Here is a 14808-nt window from a genome sequence, read left to right as displayed (position 1 = left end):
TACGAATTTGACTATCGTAATGAAAGAATCACAATGCAAAATGAAAATCGCATTGCGATTCTCTCGTTGCGATAGTCAAATTCGCATTGCGATAGTCAAATTCGCATTGCAATAGTCATTTTCGCGTTGCGATTTTAAGTTTCAGATTCTATTCTTCTTCTGCAAATTGAAACTTGAATGAATTGCATTACTTCAACCAAAAGACAAATACTAACTTCACAGTGTTGAAAATTTAAGTTTCAAGAATAAACTACTACTCTTTATGTTGTCATTGAACCTGCACTAAACCTATATGTTGTCCTTTTAAATGTTTATATAAGTGCTTACTTCTGGAATGTTATCTGATGCATTTTGTAAACAATGATATAATAATGACCTGGGTGAATACCGTGCAAGTTTGAAATATATTTGTCTTTATTTTCACTGTTTAATATCATGTCTGTTTATTTACTGATTTATGCATTAATTTATTTTTAGCGGCCCGTTAAGGTGGATGCTCTACGTCGAGTTTTTCTTGTAAGACGGAGTTCACGCATCAGACGGCGTGCACGTGCCATTACGTCTCCGTTCACCCCAATAGTGCAAAGAATCCGTAAGAAAAAGTCCGACTCACCTGTCATCGTTCAAGAGGCCTCCCCTATCGTTCAAGAGGCCCCTATCATCCCTCAAGAGTCCCCTCCCATCGTTCAAGAGGCCACTGTCATCGTTGAAGAGGTCCCTCCCAACATTCTAGAGCCCGATTCACACGGTGTAATATATCGAATTATTGAGAAGCCCCCTCACGTGCCGGACATGATGGATGACTGTTGGCTTTCGTATATGTTATCGGCCAGTACCATTCCGGCAGATGAAGTGGAGAGGAAACAACTACCAGAATCAATTCTGGATAATACCCTTTGGGCTAAGACCGCAGTTGATTTTTATCTACATGAGCGGAGCTAATGGTGTTACGCTAACATATACAAACTCAACGATGATATGCATTTGTTGATTGAACGGTCTTGGTGGGGTGTATTATTAGGGGTTGAAGACAACGGCTATTTCGATGGGGGGTAAGTCTTATATTTCTTCTTATATTTCAGTTTGATTAATTATTTTTAAAATTTATGTAATTCACTAATATATGTCTTTTTTTGTAAAATAACATATTGATGCATGGGTGACACGTCTTTTAATTGTAAGGAAATTGAAGAAAAATATAAAAAAAACGCGATATACAATTATGCCGACGTCTTTTCACGTAGTTCACTTGAAGAATCAACGACAGGAATCATATGTGTTGGCTAATGGACAAGCTAAACTTTATCCTGCATGGTGGGAGGTCGATAAGGTTAGTATTTATTTGTTTAAATATTTTAAAGGTGTTCATAAATAAGTGCGCAATTTGAATTATTACATTTCGATGCAGGTGTTTATCCCTATTTTGGAACGTGCTCATTGGCTTCTCGTCGAGCTTCAGCTCCCATCCCTAAAGACAATAGTATATGACAGCATGATAAATTATATATCATTGTCTGATTTGAGAGATATTATTAAGGGATGAAGCTCTCATTTGGCTAAATTCTTGGATGCAATTAATTATTGGACTAATTCTGGAAACAAGAAGCCAAAGAAGTTCAATGTTACAGTTATTAGGGACAAGACCGCGCCACAACAAACGAAGGAAGCCAGAGGGGATTGTGGTCCTCTCGTATACATGTGCTTGGAGCATTTGATGACAGGAAGTACACAGTTTCTACCTCCCATCGATAGAGATAGAGGTGTAGTAGGCTTGTGGTTTCGGCATTTTATGGCTAGAAAGATATATGCGAGACAATGCCTACCTGCATTCGCGTTATGAAAGTGTCCATAAACAATTTGTAAGTCAAATGCAAGTGTTGTTAAACATATATACTCTTTTTGGTTTGAAAATGTTTGGTTAAGTAGCTAGAATTCAATAATTTGCTGTTTGTAGGTTTTAGATGTGTAGAAAGTGTTGTTGATTCAATGTTTGGTTTATGCAGGTTAATCCTGAAGTGAGCTGCGTGAAATGGATGTATGGGTGCAAAAGTTGATTCAATAATTGATGAGGAAATAATTCTTATTATTATTTTTTGATTGTTTAATTGATTTGTAAAAGATGATTTGTAAATGTTGATTTGTTTAATTGATGTGTACATAATTATTATTTGTGCTTGTTTAATTGATTGAAATGTAATAGTTGATTTATTGATTTCAATCTGCATTATGTTAAATGCAAAACAGACTATCGCAACGCGGAAATGACTATCGCAACGAGAGAATCGCAATGCGAAATGAAAATCGCAATGAGAGAATCGCAATGCGAAAATGAAAATCGCAACGCAAAACTAAATTCGCATTGCGATTTTCATTTTTGCACTGTGATTCTCTCGTTGCGATTTTCATTTCGCATTGCGATTCTCTCGTTGCGATAGTCATTTCCGCGTTGCGATAGTCATTTCCGTGTTGCGATAGTCATATTCGCGTTGCGATTTCCGCGTTGCGATAGTCAAATGAATGTCTAATAAGTGATAACAACTAAACATATCATAGCAATGTTCAAACTCAAGTTACTAATACATGCCTAATTGAAAATGTTAAAAGTTCACACATAATATACATATAATACAACGTTTGCATTTAAAAATCACCTAAGTTAACAGTCCCAAAAGGTGAAGCCGGTTGTGATTGGGATTTTGATGAGGATCCATATTTTGGTAGAGGAAAAGATGATTGTGATGGCAGTGGTGATCCACATGTCAACCTTGTATGACCACTTTCCTTGCACCGACTACATGTCGATCTCTTATTCTCTTCACCCTTAGACGGTATACGATCGTGACTTTTTGGTCGGCCAGGTAGCCTTCTGTCCATGGCTGGTGGCAAAACTGTTTGTAAGTCATCTGGGTATGTCCCACTCAGAAGGATGTGGAATAGGGTAGAGAATGTCGACATAAGTCTGTCGATATACTTCTGTGGTGTAGCAATCCATAGCGTATACGCTTCAATCATCTTGGTTTAGATGAAGAGCAACTTTTATAACATGGCCACACGGATAACCAGATGTTTACCATTTCATACAACTACACGTATTTGCATTTAGATCGACAAGCCCATTTAAGTTATTATCCAGTACTTCAAACAAAGTGTTTGAACATGGTTCAACTCTCCATGACGTTGACTTCACAACACGTTTCGTTATCTTTTTTTCAGTCCATGGTGTAACACGATGTTCCAATGTTCCTGTAAATTTAAATAAATAATACTTAGTAAAATATATGATAAGTTACGAATTTAAAGAAATAATATATGTATGGTTTCTTTTCTTGTAGTACCACTGTTGAATAGAGGCTCAAAAAAACTCCATTAACATAGTAATGGGTAATTTCCGGGAATGACGACTTAGAGCGTTGATTGATTCTGCACTATTAGACGTCATGAAACCATATCTTGCTCCAAGTTGATGTACTCTTGACCATCTTTCAAACCCGACATCTTCTACTGTTTGAGCACACTGAGGCAAAACACGTCTTAAACAGTTTATATGCTTATTAAAATCCACTTCCCGATAAGCTTTTACAGCCTTCTAGTATGTCCATTTGTGATTTTTATACCAGCAGACCTTGATTTTAGATTTCTATACAAATGAACACCACAAAGTCCATGAAAAGCATCTGGGAAACACCTTCTAACAACGTTGTCAATTGAGTTTACCCTATCGGATATGATTGTCAGATTGCTAATAGGACCTATGCAATCCCTAAGATGCCCCATAAACCATGTCCATGAATCAGAGGTTTCAGATTTGCCAACCCCGTAAGCTATTGATAGTATCCCATTGTTAGCATCCATGGCTACTGCTAATAAGTTTACTCCAAGGTATCGACCTTTTAAATGTGCTCCGTCAACTATAATAACTGGGCGCATGCAAGTAATAAACGAACGAATCTACAAAATCATATACACAAGAAATATAATCATTTAAATGTGAAATGCATGTAACTAACAAAAATGAGTCAACAAAATTATATTGATTTACTTACTGCAGCACCAATAGAGATAAATAGCAACTCAAAGCGTCCATCTCTATCTGTTTTGATATGAGTTACCGACCTAGGATTTTTCAGCTTTAAATTGTGACAATAAGCCGACAGTTGGGCAAACGATGCTTCTGGCGACCCCCTCAACAATTCCAAGGCATAACATTTGGCTCTTCAAGCTTGAGAATATGAGATACTAATCTTGAACCGAGCATTCATGTCAGTCATAATTTCATGTCCCCGATATACCCTGCCATTCAAAAACATTAACTCAGCCAGAAAACCACCCAACACCTTTTTGTTTGCCTGTCTATGGTGAGGAAAAACTTGGGTTCTTGAACATGTATGTTCATCAATAAAATTCCTAACTTGAAACATTTCGCAATCTTTTATTCTCTTTGCAATCATACGCCACGTACAGTTTTTGTCAATCATACACCTTGTTTCGAAACGATCTTTGCTTGATTTGTTAACTTTTAGTTGATAGCCATCTTCCACACATTTCTTATACAAAGCTATCTTCAAGTCTTCCTTTGTATCAAAACAATCATCTTTCTTGATATGAATAATTTTTGTGTAACAATCAACTGCTATCTTTACCAACTCTTCTTCCGGTATCTGAAGTAATTCTGGTATATTCCAGTTATACTCCCGTGGTATTTTCTTTGGGGACTTTTCTTTGGGGATTTCTTCTTCTTCTTTTTCTTCTTCTTCAGGATTATATGAATTACAGAATGGATGTTCAACATGTTTATTTACAGTCGTAACTTCCTCCTCATTATCATCAACAACATCTTCCTCGGCAACGGCTGTTTCATCATCAAAATTCAAATATTGACCAATATCAAAATCATTACACGCAGGGTCTGTTTCTTCTTCTGAAAAATCCTCAAAATCTGAGTATTGACCAAGATCAAAGTCCGAGTATTGACCAAGATCAAATTTCGAATACTGACTAGTACTCACAATTTTTTCTGTTGGCTCATCATCGTCTAACTGGTCAATACGAAAACTGGAATTTGGTGCTGAAAGTTGATTGGGATTTGGATTAGGGAAAGGTTGTAGGTTTTGAGATTGTGTTTGGTATTGGAAATGTGGTGAAACAATATTTGCTTGGTGATGAAATTGTGGTGGAACCATTAAATTTTGAGCACCATAAACTGGGGTTGAAAAACTTAGTTGATTACTACCCGCTACTGACCCAACTTCACTACTTCTAGGTTCAACAACATACAATGTAACATCATCACTTGAAACACTAATGTAGGAAATGAATCGTTCAACATCTTTATTGTTGGTTAATAAATAAACTTTACCTTTTCTCTAAAAAGATAGCCTAAATCCACTTACGGGTTCTAAATTCAATTTATTTGCAACACGTAACATTAGAGTTTCATAAGTTAACTTTTTTAATGACAGTTTTAGTTGAAGATTCATGGGTAAAGGCATATATTGTAAAACACCATGAACATTCTCCCATGACCCTCCAAAACACAAATCTATCCAAACATGATCAACATTAAGATGATTTCATTATTGTAAATTAATTTACTAAACAAACGAGCTGCAAAACTAAAACCTGTTGTCGGATGGGGAAGGATGTCGTTGGATATAGGAACGGATGTCGTTGGATATAGGAACGGATGTCGCCGAAGAGAGTGATAGATAGAGATGGAATGAGTTGCGATTTAGGGATTTAGGTTATGAGTTGCTGCTGCTGCGTAGTTATATACCCAAAACATTTGTGTTGCGAAACTAAAACCTGTTGCGAATTCAGAAATCGAGTTACGAATTTGAAATTTAGTATTGCGATAGTCAGAATCGCATTGCGATAGTCAGAATCATGTTGCGATAGTCAGAATCTCGTTGCGATAGTCAGAATCGCGTTGCGATAGTCAGAATCTCATTGCGATAGTCAGAATCGCGTTGCGATAGTCAGATTCGCGTTGCGATTTACGTATTCACATTGCGATTTACGTATTCGCATTGCGATTTACGTATTCGCATTGCGATTTATGTTTTCGCATTGTGAATTAGGAAAATCGCAACGTGAATTTGGAAAATCGCAATGCGATAGTCAGAATCGCGTTGCGAATCTGGAAACTGATTTGTGATACAGGAGATCGCGTTGCGAATTATCGATCGCATTGCGATTTAGTTGGTCATTTTGGCAAATCCAAAAAAAGTTGGTTAAAATCGTATATTATAAGGCATTTTTGGTCACTGGGGTTATTTTCTCTTTTATAATTAATGTATATAACAATACTTAAAATAACAAATGTAATGTGAAAATGCATAAATGCAAAAAATAAGAATGCAAACTGTGCAATGTAAAGATGTAAACATAAAAGTATGAATACAAAATGAAAATGCAAAAAGATGTGAAATGCAAATGCACGTATGAAAAGGTGTTACTCAAGAATGATCATCTTAGAACAAATTTCACTGAACACAAAAGTTTTCGTGCATCAAACAAAACTTTTATATGTAGGGGATATCTTTTACTCCTAATTTCTCTATTTCCCTTAAAATCCAAATTAACTTCCACTCATGCTCAGGTTTGGCGTTATCAATCTGCTTTAATTCTCTTGTAAAGCCAGCTAAGTCTACCAGCTTATGAGCCACATTGTTTGCTTGAGTAGCAGCTTCCTTCATGATATTGTCTTTTTCCTTCATCTTTTGTGTTAACTCTCGAAGTTGTAGACAATGTTGTTCATTTTCTCTTGTGAGAGAATCTTTATGTTCAAGAAGTTCTCGTACAAGATATCCATAATCATCTAAACATTTCTTCAATGTCTTGTTCTTGGCCATAGTGGTTTTTAATTCAGTATGAATCTCAAGATGATGAATCTGATATGATGATTCCATGTCAGTTATAGCACTATTCAACCTTTGATTTTCGACTTGACATCTTTTTAATTCACTGATAGATGTATTGCGTTTTTCTTCTACAACTCGTAAATCATGAGAAAACTTCTTGGCTCGATTTTCATGTATGTCACAGTTCTTTTTTAGTTTGGTGACCCCTATTATCCACTCTTCTGGGTATTTCCTATGCCAGCATTTTGAAAATCTTGACTGACCTTCTGGAAATCTTCATGCATGGTTTCTATTTTGGTGCTCAATTTATCGTTTTCAATCTTTAAATAACGTATTTGAACCTCAGACCTCAGCAAATCTTCTTTCTTCTGGGTGCCCCTACTGATATTCTTACCTTTGACCACTTTTGGTATTAATCTAGTAGGACCTTCAGTTACCAAACTAGGTTGATCATTTATCATAAATTGTAAGGTTCCATGATCCAAAAGACTTTGGACTTGTCGTTTGAAGGCAAGACAATTCTCAATGGTATGTCCTTGCGCTCCGGTATGATATTCACAATAAACGTTGATGCCATACCAATTCGAATACGGGGGTTGGAACAGTTTTTTGTAGTACGAAGCCATTTCTCGCGCTTCAAGTAGCTTCTCATATAACTCTTTATATGATATAGGGATAGCATCAAAATGAGAACCGCCTTTTGTCTTAGATTGAACCTGAGTTTTAGACATCATGAGCAGACTAAACTTCAACGATTTCATATTACATTATTTATTCTCATCTCTGGGAGTTTTTACAATTATCACCATTTCTTTGGTATCTCCAGACAGTTTGTGAATACGAATGATGACTGTATGTAATTTCTCAATTTAGTTAAAATCATAAGTTCCTTGTATATCTGAGATTGCAGGATTATGTTCATTGACCTCTATTTGTGCAGGAACCTCTTTTCCTTTGGCCAAAACAGATATTCTACCCATGATTTTGGATATCTGCTCTCTTATTTCTCGTATCTCCTTTTTCTCTTCAATGGACATATAATCTTTGGGTGCATAGCTCTCCTCTATCCTCAGAGTTCCCTCAGGATGCCATTCCATGGCTGCGTCATATTTTGTTTGATCATAAAACTTTTTGTCCATTTATGATTTCTTTCCAATTTGATGAACAATCTTTCCAGTTAACACCTTTTGGTTATGCCATGATCATGCAATGTAAACAAAAGAAATCAATACAAGCAAGTTAGAGCAAAATAAAATGAGAAAGGAAAAAATAAATTGGTTAGTACCAATTAATGGAAAGAAAAATTCTACCTATCAAGGTACAAATCCTAACCTCATGCTTTCTAGTTCCATGCTTTGTTTGGAAAAGTTAATCTAACTGCATGATTTCTAGTTCGCATGCATTTATTCAGGAAAAGGGAAAAAATCAAACAAATTAGAACTTATTTCTCCTTTGTGTAAACCTACGGACAGAGGTTCAATATTGTCTTAGATCAGGAGAATTTTTAGGGTTTATTATATGCAGGGTTTTAGTTCTAAGAGTAAAGGTACTCGAACTGTCCTTGTTAGTGCCCCCTTAGGCTGCCAAACCCTCAATCCTAGTCCATCACAGACTTAAGCGGATTAAGTTTAATTCGAGGGGACACATTTCTCTATGCCTGACACGGAGAATAAATTCTCATGAAGACATAGAGCATATGAACCCCGAAAGCTACTAGCTAGGTCTGACACAGAGAATAAATTCTCACAAAGATGTCGCTTTCACTCCCACTTAAAAGGGACAAACTTGATTATAAAGCTTATGTTATGCAATACACATGTTGTGTGTGAGGAGAAATGTTCAAACCTCTGACAAACAAATAAATAATGAAATTTAATTCTTGAAAATAAAATAAAAATATTAATAAAATAATATATATAAAAATATTATGAAAATAATAAGTATATATAAAAAAATTTGAAAAGAAAGAATTATATATTAAATATATTAATTTTTAATTTCTAATTAATAGAGACAATTTATAATTGATTTTAAAGCTTGACCAGGTCCCCAGCGGAGTCGCCAAGCTGTCGTAACCAGTTTTCGCCCGGTCACGAAATTTTACTAGGCGTGAAAAATAATGTGGATAAAATATGATTTTGAAAAAAATGTTTTGGGAGTCGCCATTGACCTTTTGGGTTAGGTAGGTCGAATACCTAAAAATCATATTTTAAAAGAGTTTTTAAGAAAACATCAGTTACAAGATAAAGCAGTCTACGTTTAACCAAAAATTCATTCTTTTTAGAAAATAAAAAGGGATTTGTGGTCGGTTACGTTTGAGGAAGGATTAGCACCCCCACAACGCCCAAAATTGGTACCTATTGATTATAAATTATCTCTAATAATAGAATTTAAGAATTCAAATATGAATTTAATTTACAATTGTATTATTACAAATTTAATCTAATATTTTTAAGAAACAATATTAAATATATATACATATTTAGAGTTTTGTAAATATGATATTTATTTAAGAATATCAAAAAATGACATCTAGGTGATTTAAGACTGTCTTTTTTTCTTTAATATTAATAAATAAATAAACATTTATAATAATTTCCCTATAAAAATAAATATATATTTTTATAAGCATGATATTTATTTATTTTTAAAATATCAGAATAAGACATCTAGTTGCTTTAAGACTGTCTTTTCTTAATATTTGAAAAATAAATAAATATTAAAAATAATAATTTTTCTAAGAAAATAATTTAAATAAAACAATATGTATTTTCTGATTTTTATAAGTAGGATATTTATTTAAAATATCGAAATAGGACATCTAGTTGCTTTAAGATTATCCTTTCTGAATATTTAAAAAATAAATATTATTATTTAAACAAATATATATATTTATATGACTAATATGATAATAATAATAATAATTAAAGTAAAATACTAATTTAAATGTATTAAAAAATAAAAATAAAAATAAAGTACAATACAAAATAAAATTGCAATAAAATGACCAAAATAAAATGAATTAAAACTTATAATATTTAAAATATGACTATTGAAATTAAAGATACTAATTCGAAACTTTATAAAAAAAATAGTGATTAAAGGTGTAATTTACCCTAATTAATTAGCTAGTGATTAAAATATAAATCATTAAAATATAAGGGACTAAATATGTTATTTACCATAAAGTATACATAATTAGGTCAGGGACTAAATTATGATAAATAGAAATTAAAAGGCAAAATTTAAAACATATTAAAATTAATTGCAGTGACTAGATCGTAAGGATTACAAACGTGAAACACTGCAGAAGGGGTTTACCCCTTAAGGAAATTACAGAAACACCCTCCCCAAAACGGCGTCGTTTAGGAGAGAGTATTTAAACCCTTTAACCGGCCCAAAATGGCCATTTTATTTCATTTTTAATTTTTCATTCTCTCTCTAGGAGAGAGACTCTCTTGCCTCTCTCTAAGTTTCTCTCGACGGAGAGAATCCGGCAACCGTGGCGTCAGAAAATTTTAAAAACCCCCAAAATATAGATCGGAACGTGCTAATGCCGATTCCAGTGTCCTTTTTGGTGCCACTTGGAGGCCAGTGGTGACTCTGATAGAGGTGTTATCTTCCTCGGTAAGTTTCTCTCGCTCTTTTCTTTTTGTTTTATGGTTTGCTTCGTGGTTGTTGGTGTTTTGCTTCAGTCTTTGGTCTCTTGCTCTCCCTCTGTTCTCTTCTTTTGTAGGGTTCGGTGGCTTTTATAGCCACCACCGAGGCTCTCATCAGACTGCTTAAAGAAGGCTTTCTCGGTGAGTCACCATACTATAGTGGTGACTCACCTTGTAGCTGCGACGTGGGGGCAGCTAGCTCTTCTGGAAGTTTCATCGAGGCGACGGCGTCGTGGTTGCAGCGGATTGGGTCACCTGGTAGCGGGAGAGTTGGCAGAGGCGGCTGGAATCCCTTGGAAGCAGCGGCGGCTGAGATATTTTGGAAGCAGCGGCGGCTGAGATATTCTGGAAGCAGCGGCGATTGGGAGCTAGGGTTTGAAAACCCTAACTAAAACCCCAAATGGCTTTGGGCTTTTCGGGCCTGGTTTGTAAATGGGTCGGTTTATTGTAAAATGGGCCTAAAGGATCTGGGCCTTGTAATTATTTATTAAATAATAATAATAATATTAATATTAATATTAATAATAATTTTAATAATACTAGTAATAAAATGAAATGAAAAAATTAGTGTTTATACTTCTATAGCCCAATCTTTTCAAAAAATTCATCCCCATTCATCATGATTATCCTAGGAAACCATTCTAACACCCTAGTCAAAACCCTACCATTAAACTCTAAATCTTTAAAAACATCAACGCGATTCAAAAATAAATCCGGGTCTATCTAAAACCGCTTAGAAAGTGCCAAAACATTAAAGATCACCATCGGAGAAAAACCCAGTCCCCAAAATTTAAAAATCCCAATTTGCCATTGTTTCAAAAAGTTAAAATCCAGAACAACCAAACAATCAAATAACAATGAAGAAGGTAATGGTAGTGGAGTGACCAGTCAACGGTCCAAGTAAGCTTTCAACAATCCATGTAAGCAGTTAAAATGTCAGCTATGATTTCCATCACATCTGTTAACATTGAGTGATCAGTTTGTAACCAATCGATAACGTTAGTGGTCGATTTATAACTTTTGTAACATCAGTGAGGAAAATAGAAACTATCCCAAACATTAGTGATCAACTGTGTAATTTACCCTAAAACAAATTGGGAGATGGAAAGTAAATCATCAATAGATAAATAAATAAAGTTAGAAATTTTAATACTTAATTAACTTTTTTTAACCAATAACATCATTTAATTCATTATATTCGTAAATCACCAATATATTAAACATAAAAAATCGACTCTTTTTGAAATTTTAACTATGAAACCCAGCAGCTTACGCATTCCACATTTGAAATATGTGGATTTATGTATATAAAACTCATTCTTCTCATCTCCATCACCAGAATTCGAACACAACATATATGGCAAACACAGAAGATATGCGACACTTTCGATCTCAGCAGCTGTATCTTGTTTGCCTTTGTTAGGTATGACTCATAAATATATCGGTAAAGAGGACATATGAAAGTATCATAGTGGGGGTTACGATTATGTGAGTTGGGGGTACGGGGGCGCAGTCCCGCAATGCGGTACAATGTTATTTTTGTAAATATGTACCATGGTTTATTTATTATGAAGGAGATGTAATCAAAACCTATGGAATATTGAATGACAAATCTAGCGCCGCCCAGGGAACCGAGGACGTAAGCACATTGCTGAACCTCATTAAAATTCTTGTGTTCTTTTTGTTTTCTTTACCCGATTATTCAACAATTGGTATCAGATGTCAGGAGCCAAATTCGAAGTTGCAAAATTCAATGGTCAGGGTAACTTCAGATTATAGCAAACAAGGATGAAGGATCTATTGGCACTGCAAGGGATCTTGAAGGCTTTACCACCTACAAAGCCAATGTCGATGGAGGAGGAAGATTGGGAAGAATTGCGGCAGCGAGCGACATGAACCATACGATTATGTTTGGCGGACGAGGTCATGTATCACGTCATGCATCTATCGTCTCTAGATGAAATTTGGAAGAAGTTAGAAAGTCAGTTTATGTCCAAATCCTTAACGAATAAATTGTATCTAAAGCAGTAGCTGTATGGGCTGAAGATGCAGGATGATCATGATTTGGCTCAACTCGTGAATGTATTCAATCAAATCGTTTCTGATTTCACTCAACTTGATGTGAAATTGTGGATGAAGACAAATAGATGATTTTGTTGTGTTCGTTGCCTCCCTCTTACGAACACATGGTGACTACTCTTGCATATGGGAAAAATACTATAAAATTTGAGGAGATTACTACAGCCTTGTTGGCTCACAACCAGCGGAAGTAGAATGCAGGGGAAAGCTCTCAAGCTGATAGCTTATATGTCAAGGGTAATCGAGACCGTGGGCATAAGCCAGAGAAGACAGGGTCTGGGAAATGGAATTTTAGATCCAAATCTAGGGATAAGAAGACAATTCACTGTTACAAGTGCAAGGAGGCGGGACATATGAAGCGAGACTGTCTGAAGTTGAAAAAGCAGACTGATGAAAAGCGTGATGACTCATCCAAGTCTGTGAATGTGGTCAAGGATGACAATTCTAATTACAGTGAGGGTGATATGTTCTCTATTTCAATGACTCAATTGACGGATGCTTGGATTCTTGATTCTGGATGTTCTTATCACATCACGCCAAATAGGGAATGATTTTCGACATACAGGTTGGTTAATTCAGGTTATGTTTATATGGGTGATGATCGATGTTGCAATATTGTTGGTATTGGTGATGTCAGAATTAAGCTATATGATGGTTCTATTTGGACGTTGTGTGGTGTTCGACATATCCCAGATTTGAAGAAGAATTTGATTTCTTTGGGCACTTTGCACAAGAATGATTTTATCCCTAAGGCTGATGAGGATAGTGAAACCATTCAGATTGTTAAAGGAGCTTTGACTGTGATGAAAGGAAAGATGACTGCAGGGAATATTTACAGATTGCTAGGGAGTACTATTGTAGGTGGAGTTTATTATGTTGAGTCCTGTGATGATACTACCAAACTGTGGCATATACGTCTTGCTCATCTTAGTGAACGTGGTATGGTTGAATTACATAAAAGAAATCTGTTGCATGGTGCTAAAAGCTATAAGCTCGATTTTTGCAAGTATTGTGTTCTTGGTAAACATACTAAAGTTTGTTTCAAGAATGAGAAGCACACAACTAACAGGATTCTTGATTATGTGCATTCTGATGTATGGGGGCCTTCCACGACATCGTCTTTGGGTAGATCTAGGTATTATGTTACTTTTTATTGACAATTTTTCACGGATAGTTTGGGCGTATTTTTTGAAACAAAAGTCTGACGTTTTTGAGAAGTTCAAGCTGTGGAAAGCTGAGGTAGAAAACCAAACAGAACGAAAAAATCAAGTGTTTGCGGTCTGACAATGGTATGGAGTACATAGATTCATAATTTCTAAACTTCTGTAAGGAGAATGGGATTAAGAGACATTTTACAGTACGCAAGACACCACAACAGAATGGTGTTGTGGAACGGATGGACATGTCGTTGAATGAAAGAGCCAGATGTTTGCGGTTGAATGCAGGGCTTCCCAAACACTTCTAGGCTGAGGCTGTTAACATGGCATGCTATCTTATAAATAGATCACCAAGGGCATCATTGGATGAGAAAGTTTCAGAATAGGTATGGACTGGTCATGATATTACTTTTGATCACTTACGGATTTTTGGTTGTCTTGTTTATGTGCATGTACTTGCTGATGAGAGATCCAAACTTGATGTAAAATCGAAGGAGTGTATTTTTCTGGGTTACAAGACAGGTGTCACAGGATTCAAGTTCTGGGATCCAGTTGTGAAGAAAATTGTGATCAGTAGAGATGTTGTTTTTTATGAACAGCCCATGTTGCAGTAGAAGAAAGACACGACAGTGGTGGATTTCGAGTAGTTTCTGGTTAAGAAAACATAAACTTATCAACCGACTTCTGGTGGTTCCGCTACAGTTGATTTGAAGGATTATAGTCTCGGAAGAGACAGGGTGAGACAGACGAATATAAAGCCTCCGAACAGATTGGGTTTTGAAGACTTGATCTCTTTTGCACTTACTGTTAACAATGATGATCCAGTTACTTTTCATGGTGTTGTTACTAGTCAGGAAAACGACAAGTGGATGGCTGCCATGGTTGAGGAGATTGAGTCTTTAAATCACAATCGTACATGGGAGTTAGTTCGCCTTCCTGAGGGTAAGAAGCCTATTGGTTGCAAATGGGTTTATAAGAAGAAACCAATAGTAACAGAAAAAGAGGGGGAGAAGTTCAAGGCTTGTTTGGTAGCAAAGGATTTTTCACAGTAGA

The 14808-nt window shown here is 35.5% G+C and overlaps 1 pseudogene; it reads right to left on the bottom strand.

Annotated features, from left to right (window-relative positions):
* The window catches only part of LOC120168091, a 28236-nt pseudogene extending 16847 nt beyond the window's left edge, over positions 1 to 11389 (bottom strand).
* Positions 11390 to 14808: the final 3419 nt, after the last annotated feature.

Source organism: Hibiscus syriacus, unplaced genomic scaffold (assembly GCF_006381635.1).
Source record: "Hibiscus syriacus cultivar Baekdansim isolate YM2019G1 unplaced genomic scaffold, ASM638163v2 tig00111708_pilon, whole genome shotgun sequence".
In the NCBI taxonomy this organism is placed as follows: domain Eukaryota; kingdom Viridiplantae; phylum Streptophyta; class Magnoliopsida; order Malvales; family Malvaceae; genus Hibiscus; species Hibiscus syriacus.
The sequence above is the reverse complement of the archived record's forward strand: the minus strand, read 5'-3'. Positions and strand labels throughout refer to the sequence as shown.